We start from the raw sequence: 21,775 nt of genomic DNA on the forward strand, positions 1-21,775 counted from the left end.
TATTTACAGAGCGGAGCGTGCGTGGAGGGCGTATAGCTCCAGTGTAGTTTCTCGCTAGCTTGTGCGCTTGTCGTTCATGTGAAAGGGCAGCACCTGTACTGTAGCTTGCCTCCATTTGTGCGAACACCATGTTCTCATCCTGATTTTTTCCGTCGTTTTAGCCAGCCCTGGATGCAACATGCTGCTGACAGGGTCACTTACATCGCATCTCCATGTTCCCCTGCGGGGAGGAAGACCTACGGAAGATGTGAAATGTTTTTCTCTGCGTACCTGTGTGAACTGGCCCTTACCCCCTTTTTTTTTTTTGTAAGGTGAAGTGGGTGCATTGTTTGAGAAGAGATGGGAATCAGGCTGCTGGACACCCACCAGGCCCTAGGCACCTGCCTAGGTTGCCTTGTGAATGATCTGGCTCCGTGGAGTTGTTTCCATGTACCGTATTAACATCTTCAGACACAGTTCATTCTCCTGCGCTGACGTCTATTCCCATGAATTAGCATATAGTACATTCCCATATATTGACATATCCAGACGTTTCATTCTCGTGTACTGACAGACTATCCGTCCATCTCCACGCACTGCCGTAAGCTGCAGAGCAGTCTATTCTTTTGCCCTGACACAGGCAGTCTTCGCCCTCGTCGTGCATTGATAGAAGCTTCAGTGACGGTGAGCGCTCTCTGCACAGCCCGCAGTCCGCACTGAGCTGCTCTCCTCAGGAGATGCGCCAGCCGCAGCTCTCTCTCTCTCCAACAGAGGAAGACGCTCTGAGCCGTGAGGAGGAAATTGCAGCAGCTCCAATCCCGATTCCCGAACAGCCCCTTTAAGGAAAACAATGACCTGTGTGGGAGGAGGGGCCGCATCCTGAGAATCAGGTGCATGTCTGAAGGGATGATGTCATCCCTGTAACGAGAGAGAGAGAGAGAGCGGCCCGGGAGGGAAGAGACGGCACAGACGGACGCAGAGCCAGAGATTTCCCTCATTGCAGCAGCATTCCAGATGGGAGGATGAGTCGCTGCGGAGAGTGAGTATATCCCGGATGGCATTCCCGCTCCAGCCTGGCCTGTGCACATCCACGCAGGCTGAAGGTGACACACTGCTCCTGCCTACAACTTGGGAACTGCAGGCCCACTGATGGCAGCAGCAGCAGCATCAGCCCACATCCCTGATCCTCTGCATCCATGGCCTAAGCATTCTGCATGATGCCACCAGCCATGTCTGTGTGCTGCCAGCATCCAGGCACCATCCTATTGCAGTATGCTGAGCTGTGTGTGCAGGGTGGCCTGCTCACAAGGACAAGTTAATCATTATACACACACACAGCCCTTGAAGGCTGCTGTTTCTAGGCGTAGTGATGCATCCCTCTTATGTAAACAACAGTTCCAGGAGTTGCATTGCATGGCATGCCAGCCTTCTAGACTCTATGCTGTGTGTACAAAGCTAGATCCTCATATGTTTAGGCCCCACAAGCCTTGTGCATGAATCCACAAGTCAGAGGATGGTGATGCCAGCTTGTATTTTTACACAGTTTTCATTGATGAGTGTTTTGCTTGCTTCGCAATGTTGATGGCATTTGCATAAGTACAGTATGAGCAGGATCATTGGTGCAGGTGGAATACAGTGGCACGCTGAATGTTTTGTGACAATTGTAGCTTGATTGAACGCCAGGATGGTGTGTTGCTTCCAAAATACAGTGAGCAGTCCCATGAGGTGTACATAGTAAACAGTTTAGTGCAGGAAATGAGTTGTAAGTACAGCAAGCCAAGTAACTGCTCTGACAGGAGACAGCTGATTGCTTTCCATATGCTTAATTTTGGGGTATACCTAAAACAGATGCAGAATATTTTTCAACCAGAGGCGCACAGCTATATCTTTTGCCTTTATGGATCTTTTTCCTGGAAAATGTAATTGACAGCTAAAACATTTTTTTTAATGGACTACTCAGGATAGTATAGTCTGTGTGATAGCTGTTTTGTGTACAAATAAGTAACACTTGTTTAGCATACAACAGTTGTGTAACAGTACTTAAATTACGGATGTTTCGATTTATATATTGGTTGTTTATATTTTGATTGTTGACAAATCTGGTTTTGATTGATCCACTGAGCATTTGGCTGAAAACATTAATTAAGACTTTAACACTTTCTGTGTTCTTTAATCATTTTTATACCATTGACAACTGTAGATCCTACTACTTGCCGCATTTTATTTACACCGCACATACTAGTGCTTTATATCGTAAAACAAGTGAATGAAAACAAACTTGATCTAATCATACTCTCAGACATTTCAGTGAAGCACTTCAGAGATTTACTGTACAGTCAGTAACCAGTAGCAGCTAAGCAGATTCCATCACAATATGGTTAATCTGGGTGACGGAATTTGCACACTACTATTGCTTTATTTTTATTACCATCATGATTATTATTACGCTGATGTATTCTTTAGGCTTGCATGACCTCTGCAGGTGCAACCATGAGTTAAAAAAGGAAGCTTGCTTGACTCAGAATCAGAGCTGTGCCCTTAGGGGCCAAGGGCCTGATAGTGGCTGCTGCCTGAACTGCCCTTGTTGCTATGCCAGTGAGATCATCCTCGCCTCTTGTACTACCTCATTAAATAATGCACTTGTGTTTGTACTGTATTCACATTATGCCAGTCTCAAAATTAAAAGGAAATTTAGGAAATCGCTCCGTTCTTATTCCTGTTGCCATGTGTGGTTGACGCAGCTTATCTGAAGTAATCTAATAGTCCGCCTATAAGCAGACCATGCCCAAATAGAACATTTATAGACATAAAATGTTACTAGTGACTGACTCAGACTCACAACGCAAAATGAAAAACAAAAAAGACCTGTTAACCACAAAATAGTAAAGTGAATGTTTTTTTTATTATGAAATACAGTAAAAGCCCCATTATCCACGCACCAATGGGTATTGGCTGATGCCGGATAAGTTTAGGTTCTGGTTGCTTGAGAGTCAATGTTAAACATAGGCCTATAGAAAAAACAGTAGTATATTCCACATTGTATAGTTACCCTAAACTCTGTATGTTCAAATACATTAATTAAGAACAAATTAAGACAAAGGACAAACTTAACTTAATGTAACTGAGGTTTATTATTGTATAAAGAGGTGTAAAAGTAAATGTTTGCATCCTGAAATGCCAGGATTTTTTCTGGTTGTTTAAGACTTCTGGTTACCTGAGTTCTGGATAAGGGGGGGGTTTACTATAATGTGCTTTTAAGGCAGGGGTATCAAGCTCAAATACAAAGTGGGCTGAAATTGTACACCGGGACATAGTCGTGGGGCAAAACTGTACACCAGGGCCTAGTCGCTGGACAAAATTGTACACCGGGGCCCAGTTTCTGGACAAAATTGTACACCGGGACCTAGTCGCGGGACAAAATTGTACACCGGGGCCTAGTCGCGGGACAAAATTGTGCACTGGGACCTAGTCGCGGGACAAAATTGTACACTGGGGCCTAGTCGCGGGACAAAATTGTACACCGGGGCCTAGTCGCGGGACAAAATTGTACACTGGGACCTAGTCGCGGGACAAAATTGTACACCGGGGCCTAGTCGCGGGACAAAATTGTACACTGGGACCTAGTAGCTGGCCAAAATTGTACACTGGGACCTAGTCGCGGGACAAAATTGTACACCGGGACCTAGTCGCGGTACAAAATTGTACACTGGGACCTAGTCGCGGGACAAAATTGTACACCGGGGCCTAGTCGCGGGACAAAATTGTACACCGGGGCCTAGTCGCGGGACAAAATTGTACACCGGGGCCTAGTCGCGGGACAAAATTGTACACCGGGGCCTAGTAGCTGGCCAAAATTGTACACTGGGACCTAGTAGCTGGCCAAAATTGTACACTGGGACCTAGTCGCGGGACAAAATTGTACACTGGGGCCTAGTCGCGGGACAAAATTGTACACTGGGGCTTAGTCGCGGGACAAAATTGTACACTGGGGCCTAGTCGCGGGACAAAATTGTACACTGGGGCCTAGTCGCGGGCCAACTTCAAAGTCTACTGGCCACCCTTATAAAGTTCTCTGGTGTTTAGAGGTCCTCCCTCCCCTATACAGTTCCCTGGTGTCTAGAGACCCCCAGCCACCCCTATACAGTTCCTTAGTGTTTAGCGCTCTCCCCCTACCTCCCCATACGGCCTTCCTGGTGTACTAGGGCTACACCTTCAGTATAGCTTCCCTGGTGGTCTAGAGTGGGCCAAACAAATTTGGCTTGCGGACCGGAGTTTGACATGTATGTTTTAAGGAGAAGAAGTTGTCAACAGATGGAAACCTGGAAGGGGTGGAGGTATTGTGGGTCTTCTACCTCATGTATATGTATGTTATTCTCATTAGCATGCGTTCAAATTTACACGGTTATATGTTGTTGTAAATGAAAACTGCAATAGAATGATAAATAGTTTCAGAGATACCAGTTGTTGATTTAATATGTGAATTTTAACTTTTCTTTTTTAAGTTACGCTTGGATCTACCTTTTCTACTATCAAACGCCCATGTTTAATGGGATGGGTGGCTTTAATGGCCATTAAGACAGGTCAAGGTGCTCTGTAAAAACAGGATCGCAACAGACTGGAAAAGTCATATTGTGCATTGTGTGCATGTTGAGACACATACAGTTATTGAAAAGTATGGTCCACTGCAACTGGAAACCTACACATTGTTCGATACCACACAGCATGCCTTGCTTTAGTGTTCTTAATTGAATTCACACATGATCGGCCAAATGGGCCATTTTGTTTGGGTTACACAAATAGTTACACAAATAAGGTGAACTAAGGATCCAGGAATGTGAGGAAAAGTAATAATATACAAAGCATGAAGGTCTTGTCTCTTGTGAACTTTGAACTCATGAACTGCAGTGCTTTACTCGGTTTACAAAGATTAACTGCGATTTGGTATACTACAGGAACGCTTGTAGTATATTACAAGGCTTCTCAATGCAATTTGTTCTGCAATATGATCTGTGATTGCAAGCACAGCTGAGTTCACCTAAGCATGTCTCGTTCATTCACTTACATGGTGCATATATGTAACATTTCTATTGGTGCCAATGGAAATGTATTGGTTGGTGTGCTTAAACTGAAAATAAAAATAAAGGAATGGTGGTTGATGTTATACGTTTCAGTTAGGACTTACCACCCTACGTGGCCTTTGTTGTCCCTCCCAGTCCCCATTCAAATGCTTTTATTATTCAACTGCCAGGTAGTTGTATTTTTTTCCTCCTTGCATATGCCATAGACTGTGAACCAAACTTGCCCATAATTGTGAAGAAGCATGTTTCCAGTGTTTATGCACAAGTTCATGAACCTTGTATGCCTAGTAAAAGAAACAGAAGCAATAAATTCCATTAACTGGACATTGCAGGTCATGAACATGTACATACGCACTGGAAATGTTCATAGTGGCTTTCAGTTTAGTGGAGCACTTGAACTTTGTGAAACCAGGAAAGGGAGGGACACAGTAGACTGCAGAGGCCAGTGTAAGCACTTATATATATATATATATATATATATATATATCTATCATAGAAAAGAACCTACCATTATTTTTTTTTAAATACTATTTCAGTTCAGGATGACTTTTGAAGTCTGCAAAAAAAAAAAGGCGCAAGTTTCTAAAACAAAATGTTGACTTTAACTGCAGGGCTGGGGAGTTGGAGTTGAGGAGTCAGAGCAATTTTTGGGTATCTGGAGTCAGTCAGTGGTTTCATAAAGTGAGGGCAGTCATGTGATTTTTGTATGGTCTCCACAGCCCTGGTAGGGCTGTGGAGTTGGAGTCTGTGATTAAGAGTCAGAGCAATTTTGTGTACCTGGAGTTGGTGGTTTGGATGATTTTTGTACCGACTTCACAGCATTGCTTAAAGGGACACTTAAGTAAAAAAAAAAAGACTTTTACTCACCTGGGGCTTCCAATAGCCCCCTGCAGCTGTCCGGTGCCCTCACCGTCTCCCTCCGATCCTTCTGACCCCGCCGGCAGCCACTTCCTGTTTCGGTGACAGGAGCTGACAGGCTGGGGACGCGAGTGATTCTTCGCGTTCCTGGCCACAATAGCGCCATCTATGCTGCTATAGCATATATCATATACCATATAGCAGCATAGAGGGTGCTAATGTGTCTGGGAACGCGAAGAATCACTCGCGTCCCCAGCCTGTCAGCTCCTGTCACCAAAACAGGAAGTGGCTGCCGGTGGGGCCAGGAGGATCAGAGGGAGACGGCGAGGGCACCGGACAGCTGCAGGGGGCTATTGGAAGCCCTAGTTGAGTAAAACTCATTTTTTTTGTTTGACTTAAGTGTCCCTTTAACAGACAACTACTTGTACTACTAGGTATTGAAAGCTTTGTTGCTTCATTTACCTTTAGGCCTTGTTCACAGTGGAGCATTGCAGTGCGGCATAACTGCTGCTCATTACTGCAATGTTCCACCTATAGTGAAGTTCACAATGGGTGGGGTCGTTGTGGTATAACTGCAGGCGGCATGGTAAAACACTGCATGCAAATGGCGCATAGGAACAGTGGAAGTGAAGCATAATTTTAATGTAACTGTATGCTTCACTGTAACCAACAGAACACGTGGCCCGCTGTTTATAACATTGCTTTGCGTTCCTACTTTTTTTTTTTTTTTGCATTTCGCTTTCCGTTTCTCCTGTCACAGGGAGCGCAACCTAACTGATCGCTGTGAATGGGGCGTTTGACTAGATTCACAATGGTGCGTTTAAAACACACAAGTTAAAATGTGTGCAGTGTAGTCTGGACATAGATGTTAATGTAGAGCCTGCATGCAGCGAGTTAGAAAAGTGTGGTCTGTTAAAATGCAGAGATGTGAACAGGTTCATAAAATTGTAAGGGCAGTGATGTGACCTGCAGAATCTTTCTGCAATGCAACTGATGCACTGTGAACTAGCCCTCAATGAATGTTAAAATATACATACTGCTCTCAATTTAAGTAACTACCATTTTTGTGTTAATAATTATACTGGTAATTTTCAGACTAACACCCCTTCCTCCCCTTCCTTTTCCCCCCATAGAAACTGTAACGAAAATAACATAATGAATACAATTGCTTTTTTTTTTTATTTATTTTTTTTATATATCTCATTCATTTATAGAGCATTTGGTCAGTGTTTATCCATTGAAAAATATTTCCTCTCTCTGATTTCCAATCTGAAATGTATCACTGGTGGTAACATCTAGTTCTGCCAGTAGTAGCAGTAGGGTATTGTACTGTGTTAGCCATCAGTAAAAGCAAGAAGTTTTAAATCAGGATGATACTATTTATTGGCTAACTACAAATGAATAAGAATAAACAAGCTTTCGGCCTTGCAGCCTTCGTCAGGTTTACTAACAGGATGTAAACCTGACGAAGGCTGCAAGGCCGAAAGCTTGTTTATTCTTATTCATTTGTAGTTAGCCAATAAATGGTATCATCCTGATTTAAAACTTCTTGCTAGTTCTGCCAGGTGATCTGTAGTGAATGTTCATTTACGGAGAGTTCTGTGCACAGAGGGAGATATTGATTGCTTGGCAGTTATTTCCCACAATGCAACGAGGTTCACAGAACGCAAACTGTCAGGACCAGACCATGGTCATGACCGCACGCTGTGGGTTTCACCACAATATCAGCCACACAGACCGCTCTGATGATCTTTTTAAGGGAAGGTAAAGATTTTTTGTAGGAATGGGGGTATCAGCTACTGATTGAGATCAATCCTTAAGTTCCTTTTTAAATGCTCTCATCATTATTCCATATAAATGATCTTGGGAAAAAAAAACTTGTGGTGCTAGTGATTGCAGAGCATGTTTTGTTTTGAGTGCCAGTGATGCTGCAGATGTCTTGCAACTACTGTGGGTAGAAAGTAGTAAACATTATCACTCATTTAAGCACAGTGGACTTTAGTACCATGTGAAGCAGCTTTCAGTTATCTGTTTGATTGCTTTTTGTTGTTGTAGTAGTGCAATAAAACAGACACAGACAAGCTCCAGAGAATCCAGAGTTGGAGTGAACTATGAAAAATGTTATCATGTGTTTGGATAAGGTAACATTGCCTTCAAGAGACAAAAACATGAGCACCATCCAGAAGATGGGTCATTCCACTATGGAAACATACTCTCAACGGCCAACTTTGATAAACTTACAAAGGAGTATGAATGGGAGAAAATGAAATTGCAACATTTTGAATAGTAAAAAATAAATACATTAATAAAAAGCGATGAAGTCAAGGCAGAAATAATCTGATATCTTGGGCAGTATAGCATCCTGCTTTTCCTACTACTCTTCATTAAAATAAATTATTCATGTTCCATTTAAATCTCTATACAACTGTTTGTCATGCTAATGATGGATAGAAGGTAGGAGTAGTACTTAAGGGGGTTCCACAGGCAATAGGACGTCTTGTTGGTAGCAAAACAGGACCCCTTCCCCCAACTCTTCACATTTCCTCAGTTTCAGGAGAAAACATTTGCCATTGTTCTGCTCTGTAACATTGTGTGACTTTCTGTTGGATTTCATCCCCTCCTGGCAGCTTTGATTGTATTCCTTTACTACTGCTCTGTGTGTGTTTTGTACTTTGCGGTTGTTGTTTCATCTCCCTAATTTCAAACTAGTTTTCCATGCAAAGCAGAGCTATCAGTAAAATCACATTTCACACCAGTCCATGGTGCACGTCAGCATTGCCAGCTGGCATTGCTATTTTAAGTCTGCTTTCCTGACATGAATATAAAGCTTTCTTCCCAGCTTCAGCTTACTTTGTGTGTCTAGATGCAGAGTCACAATTGGATAATAAGTGAGATAAGAGAAGCACGAATACTGTGTGTACAAGGCACAATTAGTCACCTGAATTATTGTGCGTGATCACTAGGGTGATAGTTAGGGGCAAAAGTGCTACACAGGCACAAGCAGCATATACTAATTGGTGGAGAGGGGAGGAGGCATGAGCGGGCGGTGCATGATGCAGCAGCTTCCAGCAAGTAGGGTTAGTGTAAAGATTTAATTCATCTTGTTGAAACCCATTCCTTCAAAATGTCCAATCAAATTTTAGTCGATTTTTGACAACGTTCAACATGACATTTAGGAAACCATCTTTGATGGAATATTTATAGCCCTCCTAATCTTCCAAATTCAGGTTTTTGATTTCAAGAGGAAGTAGACAGTATAGTTTTCATGCATAACAGGAAACTGAGGAGAACTTACTTAATGTTGTAACGATGAGGAGGTTTGCATAATAAGCTAAGCAGGCACTGCAAACATTGAGCAGGAAGGGGCAGATTCTTTATCAGAGCAAAAGCAAAATGTTAAGACATTTTTAGAAATTGCATTTAATGCCACACCGATATAAATATGTGGTTGCTATTTGCTGGTATTATTAAAGAGTGAAGCACAGCTATAGAATTTGTTGTGTGCTTGCATTAAAGAGACTCCGTAACAAAAATTGCATCCTGTTTTTTATCATCCTACAAGTTCCAAAAGCTATTCTAATCTGTTCTGGCTTACTGCAGCACTTTCTACTATCACAGTCTCTGTAATAAATCAATGTATCTTTCCCCTGTCAGACTTGTCGGCCTGTGTCTGGAAGGCTGCCAAGTTCTTCAGTGTTGTGGTTCTCAGTGTTCTCCCCAGAATTTTTCGCCAGCCGGGTGGCATGGAAAAGTAGCCGGGTGGTGCGAGACGGGGAAATTTGGTGGTTATGGGGGTTATTGCTGTGCTCCACACAGGAATGTTTGTTGCATGTCAGATGTTAATGCTGCTGAGAGAAAAGTAAGGGTGGTCGGGGGTGGGGGGGATGTGGCGGGTCAAGGGGTATTGCATATCTCATAGTGTGCATACCTTGTAGTCTCTACACTGGCTCAAGAGTTCATTCTTTAGTTTGTGCAATGGACCACTTTGCACAGACTTTTGCTGGACAGTTTTCACAGCACAGAGTAACTGCCAGAGTTAGCGGACAGGCTGACATTATAAGAAAATAAAAAAAAACATATACCAGAAGGTCAGATGATAATGCCCAATATATGGGGGATATGTGCAGGAGTAAACTAACCTATCACTAAGAATGATCTATCAGAAAGAAAAAAAAGACCACAATTAATCACAAGCCTGATCATCATTCAGAAAATTTTGTTTTGCAGTTAAGGTGCACACCATATTGGCCAACACAAAGCACACCGCAGCACCGAGAGATAGCTTAAAAAAAAAGCAAATAAATAAGTGTTGTTGGTTATTAGCAGCTGTGTTACAAAATGCTGGGTAAGCTGATCAGACCTCCAACGCAATCCAGTGCTAAATAACAAAACCGAGATCAGCGCACAAGGAAAACTTCTATAGGGCAACCTACACTCCCACAGAGTGATAAATAACACTAGCAAAATGAAGGCGACAGCCAAAAGCAGAGTGAAAGAAGATCAGCAGCTTACCCACGTGCATAAAAGCCAGGTGCAAGATGACTGCCCAGCGCGAGATGGCAGCCGGGCGGGCGCCCAACTTACCCGGGCGGAGCACCCACCTATTTGATGCTGGGGAGAACACTGTGTTGTGGTTCTGCTAAAAACTCCCCCTTCCAGGCCTCTCTATGCACACTGCCTGTGTGTTATTTAGGATTAGAGCAGCTTCTCTCTTCTCTCATCTTTTACAAGCTGGATAAATCGTCCTCTGAGCTGGCTGGGCTTTCACATACTGAAGAATTACAGACAAGGGCAAAGCTGTTTGCAGGAAGAAAAGAGCAGCCTGAAACTTCAGTGCATGAGAGATGCAGGGGGAAAGAAACACACAAATGATCTCTTGAGATTCAAAAGGAATGCTGTATACAGCCTGCTTGTATATGGATGTATTTTCTATGTGTAGACATACTGTACATCAACCTACTTCCTGTTTTGGTGGCAATTTTGTTTGTTTATAAACAAACTTTTTAAAACTGTTTTTAACCACTTTTAATGCGGCGAGGAGCGGCGAAATTGTGTCAGAGGGTAATAGGAGATGTCCCCTAACGCACTGGTATGTTTACTTTTGTGCGATTTTAACAATACAGATTCTCTTTAAGCTTTAGAGTAAACCTGTAGCAGGACCGGAGTTATCAGTGCCACAGAATATGTTGGCACTCTAAAAATTAATAAATTAAAGGCATCATTACAGAACTAATAATTGAAACTATGCAAAAATAGGGCACTAGCAGCATGCCCAGGTAACTCTTATAGTGCAGTGTTCTCCCCAGAATTTTTTTTCCAGCTGGGTGGCATGAAAAAGTAGCCGGGTGGGGCAAGATGAGACTACATGGCCGTTGCTTTTCTGCACAAATCTGCTTACAGCAGAGGAGATGAGCCGATGACAGCCGGGTGCTCATCAAAACTAGCTGGGTGGAGCATCTGGCTAAAAGAGCCTGGGGAGAACACTGTAGTGTCTGGTCAGGCCCACCTCTGCTGAGAATCCAGCATGTGTAGAGCCTCCCCTATGTGTTGAGGAGAGATCCGGAGTGCTGGATCATTTGGCCCAGCGTATTTTCCTCTTTACCCTTCCCACTGGTAGCCATCCATTGTCCATATCAATAGAACATGTCTGTATAGCACTCAGCCTAAAACTGTCACTTGAATGATCAGGTCTCGATTCCTGTAGGCGACATTCTTTGTATGTGTGTATGCAGCTTTATACCAAGGTTGGTACTGAATTATGGTGTGGATTTTGTTTGGGGGGAAGAGTGCTGAATGCTGTTGTCAGAACATTCTGCGTTTTCATCTTTGGAGATAGACTATCCTGTCTAATATGTAAAATTGCATGTGATACCGCCTTCAGTCAGTGTGTTGTGTGTATGAATATGACCCATCCCTGGCACACATGGGGACAAACTGTTTAGCACATCCACATGGTTTGCTGTACAGAATGTGTGTAGGTGTCCATCCAGATGTTGGTGTGACTTAATCTGGGAAATTACCCATTGGATCACTTGCAAGTGAGTGTTATAGAATTCATAAATGCTATGTGTTTTTAAGCTTCAGCCCACATAGTATTTTAGCTGGCAGGGATTAATGGAAAATAAGTGCTGTGGCTTAGTCAGTTTATTTTGTAAGTTGTATGGATGTCAAGACTTAAAAATAGAACACGAATAGATGTGTTTGGTGAGGACTAACGTTTGTTTTTTACATAAGTTTCTTGTATGGAAACAAAAAGATGGTGTGTATTTCTAAACGGTGACAGGGCCTGTTCAGACTATCTGCGTATGAAGAATGCGTTTAAAATCAAAGAAACGCAAGTTGAAAAACGCATGTGTTTTTCTTGCGTTCTAATGCGTATTCTATTGCGTTTTGCACACACACGTGACCCATGGGAAAAAAAATTATTATGGGAACCGCAGAGGAAAACGGACGCTAAAAACGCAATAGTACGCGTTTTTGATACGCGTCCATAGACTTTCATTGCGTCCGTTTCTATGCGTAACGCACAGAACTGCGTGCAGCAATGCGGATGAGAAACGTATGCGTCTCAGACGCATACATGTGAACTAGCCCATTCAAAAGCATTAGGAGCCGTTCCTATGCGTTTTTGGTACCCAGACACGTTCCCTGAAAACGTCTAGGAACGCGCATAGTCTACACATTGTTTGTCATAGTATAAAACTTGCCACAACAATTATTTCAGGATTTAATTCCAATGGATTGCCTAACTTTGTGGTAATATAGACCTTTTTCATAGTCATCCACTGCAAGCCTACCACTCGCATATTGCATACATACAGTTATTTCTATGTATGTATCCAGTGATATCCAGTCCCTGGGTAACTCATCCTGCAAACCTGGCCTACAATTACTGTAGCTTGTCTTCTGTTAGATGGGAGGTTCGCAGCTATCTAGGTGATGATGAAGGGATTATATAATCCTAGTCAGTCGGTGGTGCATTTGCAGTTCAAAGCAGATAAACTTGGCTAATGTATATAGCACCCTGGCGGATCACTTTGGCCAAGCCATGGCCGGTAGCATTGTTCTCCCCACTTATCCCGCCCGCAACCTGATGTCATGACAGTGCTGCTCCAACCTCCCCCCCCCCCCCCTTAAAAATATAAATGGAGCACGTTGCTCCTTTTTCAAGCAGCCTCAGCCCTGCAATTTCACCTGAGAAATGTATCCCATTACCCATCGGATGATATTGAGTGTGTGTACTAGGCTTAATAGCGACCAATCATTTGAAAGATCCAGACCCAAGGTGTAGTGGCGTATTGGTAACAAAACATGTATCCACTCAACTTCCACCCACGGTTAGTGCAGGACCCTGTGGCCCAGGCCCTGGAGCAAGGTCCGATTATAGGTATGAAAAAATCCTTTCTTACAGGAAACCCAAGGTGAGAGGGATACGGAGGCTGACATGTTTCTTTCCTTTTAAATAATGCACATTGCCTTGCTATTCTGCTGATCCTCTGCCTCTAATACTTTAACCCACAGACCCTGAACGAGCATGCAGATCAGATGCATGCTTATTTCAGGCATGTGATTTAGACCCACTGACGAGAAAGACCAGCAGCACTGCCAGGTAAATGGTATTGTTTAGAAGGAAATATATATGACCGCTTCCATAGGTCTCTCAGCTCAGGCTCATTTTAAATCGGGTATAAAACCATAACACCATCTGGTGCATACGTGGCATTTTAATGTGGGGCTTTTTGGCTCAGGGTGAGCCGAGTGATGGCTCACCCTGCTGCCTCACAAATTCGAGGTGTTTTCAAAATGTTATCATTAACGGCCACCTTTATGCTGGGAATACACGGTTCGTTTTTGCCTTCGTTTAAACCTTCGTTTCGATTGTGCCTTTTGTCCTTTTCGATCCCGAAATAATCAGTCATACGGTTAATATCACCACCCACGGTTTCGTTTTTTTTTCCGATTCTGATGGTTTCGTTTTTCCAATGATCGAAGGCTGCAAAGAAACGAAACGAAAATCCCTTTTTACAGGGACGGACTAGCATAAACGAATATATAATCGATCTGAACAGCCATCAAGCCTACCAATGGCTCGATTAGATGGATAAAGAGAGATAATATCAAACATGTTCGATCACTAGTCGTTCGTTTTTGGGGTCTATTAATCGAAACTATAATGAGATTATGACTATTTTCACATACGTTTTCAACACTCGATTCGTTTACCGAACGAATCGAAGGTTTAAACGAAGGCAAAAACGAACCGTGTATTCCCAGCATTAGACTATGCCAGGGATTAGATTGGAAACTCCTCTGAGGGACAGGTGTAAATACTCTGGACAGGGCTGCAGAAGATGTCAGCGATATATAAACACACAATAAAATGAATAATAATTTATTTCTGGAATAAATGATTACAGTCACTGAACCATCAGTCACTTTTGTATGTTAGCAGTTTAGGCAGGTAAAAGGAATCGCTCTCCAGCTATGCCTGGACTGCTTGGTCTGTATTTAGCATTAACAGTTTGTTGTTCTGGTAAGAGTGTAGTAAGTGTAATTTATCTCATGATTTATTTGTAAAACAGCATAAAGCGCAGACAAAACATTCACAGGGTAACAATATGTTTGCTGTTTCCCAGCACTGGTAAACTGTGAAAAGTGCCTGTTCCTGTCGTGCCATGCCAAAATGAGCCATCTGTGTCAAAATCTAACACATATTTAAAATGTATATGCTCTCTTGTTCACAGAACTAGATGCAGATGGCCATGCTGCAGTCTGTCTTTTCTGCTGCATAAACAGTTTCAATAGGTAACCAAGTAATATTGTTTTTTGAGTTTGGGCTGGAATAATTCAATTTTTTTAATGTTTTTAGGAGTTGTTTTTTGGTTCAGAATGAATAATTGGTTTAGATCCATGTAAAAGACATGAACCATTTTACTATGAAACTTCTGCTGATCTAATGCTGGGAATACACGGTTCGTTTTTGCCTTCGTTTAAACCTTCGATTCGTTCGATAAACGAATCGAGTGTTGAAAACGTATGTGAAAATAGTCATAATCTCATTATAGTTTCGATTAATAGACCCCAAAAACGAACGACTAGTGATCGAACATGTTTGATATTATCTCTCTTTATCCATCTAATCGAGCCATTGGTAGGCTTGATGGCTGTTCAGATCGATTATATATTCGTTTATGCTAGTCCGTCCCTGTAAAAAGGGATTTTCGTTTCGTTTCTTTGCAGCCTTCGATCATTGGAAAAACGAAACCATCAGAATCGAAAAAAAAACCGAAACCGTGGGTGGTGATATTAACCGTATGACCGATTATTTCGGGAACGAAAAGGACAAAAGGCACAATCGAAACGAAGGTTTAAACGAAGGCAAAAAACGAACCGTGTATTTCCAGCATAAGGGTTCATTCAGATATGTTGGCAGCATGACTCTTTAAATACCCCAGCTGTACTTGTTTTGGTTACCACAAGCAGGTGGTGTGGAGATGTTTTATTGAGAGATCAAATTAATAAACTGAAGTCGTTATTTAATAATCTACATTGATTTGTGCTCCTTAGGTGTGGAATTGATTTGTGCTATTTAGGTTTGGCTTGTGACATTAAGTTTTTTTTTATATGGTTATACCAGAATTGTATGTTATACAAAACAATGTGTAAAGATAAAGGTGATATAACAGATGAAAAAAACCCCCAAACTATGAAATCTGATTCTGCAGTTTAATTAACCAAAAATTCTGTAAAGTCTTCTGCTATGGAAAAGCAAGTACGCCCTTGGCATGCACCAGACTCTGACGCTGACTGACTCAGAGAAAATTTTCCACTCCTCTTTGTAGATTTTTTTTTTCAGCTGTGTAGTATTTGAGGGGTTTCCTGGATACACTGCCCATTTCAAATCGCCTCACAGCATCCCAAAGAAACGTTTAGGTTCAGGCTTTGATCTGGACGAATCTAGAAAATGCAGTTCCTTTCTTTTGTTTCTTTCTTTTTCAGCCTGTCCTGGGTGGACTTACTCAAGAGTGCTCAAAGATAGCTATAAGATTGGTATTGGCACTGAGGAAGTGGGATTTAGCCCACAAAACGCCTGAGTGCAATAAAAATATTTGAACCATTTATAGTGGTCATCCTTTAGGTAAGCTGTTTAATTATTGTATCCTGTTGGGCGCTTCCTTCTCCCTGTTCTTGCAGAGGTATTCATGAGCAAACTGTCCTCGTTCCCTTGTGTTCTTTGTGGATGGCACAGGTTTCCTCCTGACACACGTCTCAGGTACACCATATTTGTGCAGCTTTTTTCTAATGTTAGAGGTAGGAGTTTGACATCTGTAGTTGGGTGAGGTTACATGGTGAAGTTCTTAGAAATGTATTTCGGCATCTTTCATCCTGCTCTTGGCCTCAGCTTGTTGGAACAGCCTGGTCCGGGCACATTGCCAGTTGTTTCAACTCCCTTCCACTTGTAGATGTTCTCCCAAACCATGGAATACTGTCTTGTTTCTTTATATTTTCAAATCCGCTCCAGACTTGCATAGGGAAGGCTTCAAAATCTCTTGATTTAGGTATGAGGACACTGCATACTCTAACTACAAGACTAATCACATTGAATGTCTAAGGCAGGAGTGTCAAACTCAATCACAAAATTTTAAAACCTTTGAAGTTGCAAGCCAAATTACTTTATAGCTTTTAAAGAGGCGCTGTCAGCTATACTATCTCAGAACCCCCTCCCCCATCCACATATACAAGTAGATAAATACTTGCTCTACTTACATAACATATGTATTGCACTGTCCATGTTTTGATTTTAGTGATTTTTCTACAGTAAAAAAAAGGAGAAAATCCTTCTTAGCATTTCCCATTTTAAGTGTGGTTATTTTGAAGCTAATCCTGATGTCTTTTCCTGCCTTACTCTCCTCTGCCTGATTGTGTATGCACTGCCCGCCCTCCGCTATAGAAAGTGCATTGTCTCAGCATGAGAAATATTGGCCAATCAGAGAGTAACAGAGGTGTGGGAGGGGAAAACATGAGGGAAAGAGGCTTCAGCCAATCAGGCTGCATTAGTTATCTCTGGGGCGGAAGTAGAGAAGCAAAAAAGGACAACCCAGCATGCCCTGCAACTTCCTTTTTGCAAACCAAATTTTGTGTGTACCAAATAAGAGTCAGGTAAAATGGGGAATGATCATTTTATCAAGAAGAAAAGTAATAGGGATTTTAACTTTTGGATTACCTGGTTAGCATCCTTATTACTTGTTTACCAGATAAAAATAAAGAATTGATTTTTTTATTTTATGCCCGACAGTTACACTTAATTACTGACCAGTCTCAAACGGACAATGTATCAACCAGAAACCGTGTCACTGGTGCTCTCCTTTGGATGGGAAGGCAGCATGTTGTCACCGGTGCGCTCCTCTGGATGGGAAGGCAGCATGTTGTCACTGGTGCGCTCCTCTGCCTGGGAAGGCAGCGTGCGGTCACTGGTGCGCTCCTCTGGTTGGGAAGGCAGCATGTTGTTGTCACTGGCGCGCTCCTCTGGATGGGAAGGCAGTATGCTGTCACTGGTGCGCTCCTCTGTATGGGAAGGCAGTGTGCTGTCACTGGTGCTCTCCTCTGGATGGGAAAGCAGTGTGCGGTCACTGGTGCGCTCCTCTGGGTGGGAAGGCAGCATGTTGTCACTGGTGCGCTTCTCTGGATGGGAAGGCAGCATGTTGTCACTGGTGCGCTTCTCTGGATGGGAAGGCAGCATGTTGTCACTGGTGCGCTCCTCTGCCTGGGAAGGCAGCGTGCGGTCACTGGTGCGCTCCTCTGGTTGGGAAGGCAGCATGTTGTCACTGGGGCGCTCCTCTGCATGGGAAGGCAGCATGTTGTTGTCACTGGTGCGCTCCTCTGGATGGGAAGGCAGCATGCTTGGCTCAGAGGTTATCTAGATTCTAGAATGTGTCCAAGGCTTTCAGCATATGCACACACACACACACACACACACACACACACACACACACACACACACACACACACACACACACACACACACACACACACACACACACACACACACACACACACACACACACACACACACACACACACACACACACACACGTATGATAGTTAGTGATGGGCTTCCGAATAGCTCAGCTTTTCGTAATCCTTATTTTGATTACGTCTTGCTGGCTGCGGCAGAAATGGGTTAACTTACCCATGTCGCCCCCTATAGCTGGTGCGGAAGTGCTCATGATTGCCGTGCATGTTATGCTATGAAGCAATTGCAGTTATTTAGCAGATAGTAGTACAAATAACAGTGTCACACTTATCTGCAGCAGGGTAAGCTGTTACATGAGTCATAGTTCAGATGGGCTTGTATTTGATTTGTGTTGAATGTGATCAGGGGAGGACTGGGACCTTTTGGCCTGGGGGGACAACACAAACTAGAGGCCCGTTTTAACGGCATCCCCAGCCCAAAGCCATATCTTTCTTGTGTGCAAATCTTCAAATTGTGATGACTAACAGCCCCAGCCACAGACACACACACACAGACACACACAGAGACACACACACACACACACACACACACACACACACACACACACACACACACTATGTACCTGATGACTAACCCCATTTCTCCACACAATCTACCTGTCTGTGTCTGATGCCTAACCTTAAAGGAGTTATCAGGCTTTTTTTCTTTTATGAAAATAAGTGCTACTTACCCAGGGCTCGTCCAGCCCCAAGCTCCCAGCATGTCCCTCGCCGCAGCTCTGCAGTCAGCTGTTCGCTGCCGCTGCCTCCCAGCCCCCGGCGATGACGTCAGGCCGACTGCGCCTGTGCGAGCGGCGCTGTCAATCACTGCCACATGGACCAGAACGTACTGTGCAGACGCAGAACTACTGCGCCTGCGCAGGTACACTCCTGCTACGCCGCAGTAGGTGACGTCAGTGGAGCGCACGCTGGCCTGGAACGAGTAAGAGGTGAGTAATCCCCGCCCGTTGCCTCTTACAAATAGCTGCAGCCAGCACGGAACTTTTTAAAGATGGAGGGGAGCGGAGGACGGGGGACCCAGGCGAGGGAGGGGGGGGGTCCGACCCCCCTCCCCGCCGCTAGGCCCAATACCCCCTTCCTGCCCGCTATCCCCTCCAGCTCAGGCAGCCCCCCACACCCACGGCTTGGGGGGGGGGGGCGGCGGCGATTTCTTTGAAAATTGCCTCAGGCGACAAAAAGTCTAGGGCCGGGCCTGGCAGCTATAGGTGGCATCTCCGACTCTCAGCCCCCCCGAGTGTCCGACTCCTCCAGCCAGGACAGCCAGCCACTCGTAGCTGCAGCTCCAGGCCCCCAGCCCCCCCAGCACAGAAAGCTGAAGAGTGATACAGCTCACTCCGATGACACCTCAGGCACAGCAGCACAGGGGAGGACTGTGTCCGACTCCTCCAGCCAGGCCAGCCACACGTAGCTGCAGCTCCAGGCCCCCAGCCCCCCCAGCACAGAAAGCTGAAGAGTGAGACAGCTCACTCCGATGACACCGCAGGCACAACAGCACGTTGCGGGCGGCAATGGCTCCAGGCGGGGGGCGGAGTCAAGCAGGGTCAACCCACCGGGCCGGAGAGGATCTAAGCTATTTATGTCCTTGTGCCGCTCACATACACCGCAGGTGCAGCCACGCACAAGGGCACACCACGGCCGGCCGCCTCAGCCCCTTCTCTGATTGGATACTTCAACTTGCCGGGAAATATCGTGCGAGGTTGCGATCCCCACTGTGAACCTGTCACTTGTGGTGTGTCTGCGGCCGCTGCGTATAGCAGCGGCTGGCCCTAATTACTTAAGATTTGGGCGGCCCGGGGGGCAATTGCCCCCCGTCCCCCTGGGCCAGTCCTCCCCTGAATGTGATTCAGATGCCAGAATCAGCCCTTATGTCCTACATCCGTCAGGTTAGTGTGTTTTTATTTTTTTTTATTTTTTTTTATTTTCCTTTAAAAGCGGTGACTTTTTCTGCTATTACCATAGATTTGCATCCTCTTTCTCTACGGCAGTGTAAATCATGCAGCCCTCAGTGGCAGCGTAAAGAGTGTTATTTTGCAGAGGCCTGTGTGAAGCTGTCATGTGATCACAGGCCCTCTCCAACATTGCCTTTTGCTGACCCACTTACTGCAAAGGAATAGGCGGCACTCTGTCTCTGTTAGCTTCAGCTGCCAGTGCGGGTGAGGCAGCCTGGTGGTGCTGCTGCACGGCTGTATCTGGCAGCCATGATCAGAAGTGCTATGGTTAATAAAATAGGAAGGGAAAAAAGCAGTGGCTTGCTATTGGCTGTCTATTTTAGGTAATAACTGCTATTGCTCTGTGTGGTGCTGATAATACTTTGAATAGAGATTCCCGAGGTAGATGCTGCACTGTTGTCTAGGGTAGAACAAGGAGAATGCAGCTGTTTGTAAAGATTCTACTCACAGAGGACAATGTATGTGTATGTATACATGTTTTGTGTGTGTGATATGTGGACAGTGTTAATAAATACAGCCTGCTTTATCTTTTATTTATTTTTTCCCTCTCTCACATCTTCCCTCTTCTATTCTGGTTGACTGTTACCTTTCTGAAGGAAATACGGTGAGACTTTGAAATGGCAGAATATAAAAGAAACTGGTGTAGCCATGTCCATTTTCATTGGTGCCTGCACCGAATGGATGGTTTGTGTGTTTTGTCGTTTTATGGGATCTCATCCTTATTATTCACATAGCCGTCACTTGCTGCAGCCTCAGGGATTGCAGTCCTGGGCTGGGGTTCTATCTGAAGCTGTGTTCATTTATCCTGTTTCTCAGCAGAATCATTTGTATGGCAAATTAGAAAGCAGGATCAGCCAATGAGAGCACAGGAATGCTGGAATACATGTATGCCGTCATGAAAACAAAGAATATGCTTGAGCCTTGATATCATTTCCTGATCTTTGATTTTTCTGGCTGGTACATCTAAGGCTCAACACACACCATACAATCTAGGTTGTTCAATCTTACCACTTTCATGTAGTATAAGATCTTATACAATCTATCATCCAAGGTATTTTCAATCTGTTGGCCCTTATACTACATAGATTTGGTAAATCTGTACAACCAAGATTGTATGGTGTGTGTTGAGCTTAAGGCCGGCTCTGCAGAGGATCGCTTGCCATGTCTGTTAGGGTCTTTTGACACCAAAAAGCGGCGTCACCAATGCAAACCCATTGGCATGTGATTTTTTTTTTATTATTTTTTTTTTTTACCCAATTCCTTACAAGCTCAAATGCTGAAAAAATATAGTTTGCATTTCACTGGGAATTGAAGCACATTGGTTTGAAATGTTGCTGCAATTCCAATCGTCTTAAGGTGGCCACTAGCAATACAATTTGCTGAGTGATCGTTAAGTACAATTATTTGTATGAACAATTGGAATTATTGCTTGCTGTATACAGCATTTTGGAGCGATCACACTAATGGATGCAAATCTTGATTACTCTGGTAATCGTCTTTAAAATCCTGATACTTTGCGATTTGGAGAGTCACAAGCGTTTTTCACAAAATCGCACTACTGGAATTCTCCCTGGAAATTGAGGCGGTGATGTCAGCTTACAAAATGATGCACTACTGCTCTCCCCTATGGACTTTTAGTACATAGATAACTAAACATATCCCACATCACAGATCTCGGTGAGCTTTTAAGGGGTTTTTGTTAGGGGCAGGTTAGAGTTAAGTGGGTGGCAAGTTTACAGTAACGAGATTCTGCTGTGTAATGCAATTTGAGGAACTTTTTCCTAATGATGAATTGCTTACTACTTATTTTGCGGACATGATTTTTGCTGCACATTTACCAGTATGTCTGCATTGCTTGAGCTGTGCAAGAATTTGTCA

The 21,775-nt window shown here is 43.8% G+C and overlaps 1 protein-coding gene across 8 annotated transcripts in view; it reads left to right on the forward strand.

Moving 5' to 3' along the window:
* The first annotated feature begins 584 nt into the window (after nt 1-584).
* The window catches only part of USP54 (ubiquitin specific peptidase 54), a 230,889-nt gene continuing 209,698 nt past the window's right edge, over nt 585-21,775 (forward strand). For 3 of the 8 annotated variants that reach the window (XM_068258054.1, XM_068258060.1, XM_068258058.1), the window contains exon 1: nt 587-1,018. The gene's annotated coding sequence lies outside the window, so the exon portion shown is untranslated. Of the gene's footprint in view, nt 1,019-20,284; nt 20,356-21,775 lie in introns of those variants that run through there. The other 5 variants (XM_068258061.1, XM_068258062.1, XM_068258057.1 and 2 more) reach the window with 3 other exon arrangements.

The sequence above is a fragment of the Hyperolius riggenbachi genome, chromosome 10, assembly GCF_040937935.1.
Source record: "Hyperolius riggenbachi isolate aHypRig1 chromosome 10, aHypRig1.pri, whole genome shotgun sequence".
In the NCBI taxonomy this organism is placed as follows: domain Eukaryota; kingdom Metazoa; phylum Chordata; class Amphibia; order Anura; family Hyperoliidae; genus Hyperolius; species Hyperolius riggenbachi.